Source organism: Myotis davidii, unplaced genomic scaffold, assembly GCF_000327345.1.
Source record: "Myotis davidii unplaced genomic scaffold, ASM32734v1 scaffold223, whole genome shotgun sequence".
NCBI lineage: Eukaryota > Metazoa > Chordata > Mammalia > Chiroptera > Vespertilionidae > Myotis > Myotis davidii.
In genome coordinates this window covers 953755-954177 of record NW_006294609.1, presented here as the reverse complement: position 1 = coordinate 954177, position 423 = coordinate 953755, and the positions used below count along the sequence as shown (strand labels likewise).

At 59.6% G+C, this 423-nt stretch overlaps 1 protein-coding gene across 5 annotated transcripts in view; it reads right to left on the bottom strand.

Moving 5' to 3' along the window:
• MED15 (mediator complex subunit 15) overlaps window positions 1-423 on the bottom strand; it is a 62384-nt gene that overhangs the window by 61654 nt on the left and 307 nt on the right. The gene's annotated exons all lie outside the window — the stretch shown is intronic.

Sequence of the window (423 nt, the reverse complement as noted above, 5' to 3'; positions counted from 1 at the left end):
GCAGAAGGGGAGTGAGATGGGGGCGGGGGAGGGCCCGCAGCCCACCGCCCACAGCGCAAGTCGCTAGCCTCCCAACCTCACCTTCCATCCACCTCCCTCCAATCTTTCTCTCATCCTGATCCGCTTTTCTGGAAGAGGAATCGCAAAGCACCCAGACCTGCTAAAGCCGCTGTGGGCTGTCCCGTCTCCTTTTCTTATGCAGTGTGATTCAAAGCAGGGGAAAGTCTGCACCCAAAGCACACAAATGACGAATAAGAAAGCTCAGGACGATGACTCATAAGCCAAGGCTGGGTGGTTTTCATAGTTCGGCCCCAGGAAAGCTACCAAGCAGTCCGTGTCGGCCGAGAACAGAGAGGACCGCGGGAGGAGGATCGCCGCAGGAGGTCCGCGCCCTCGGACACACGCGGGCCCCCGACGCTTTCG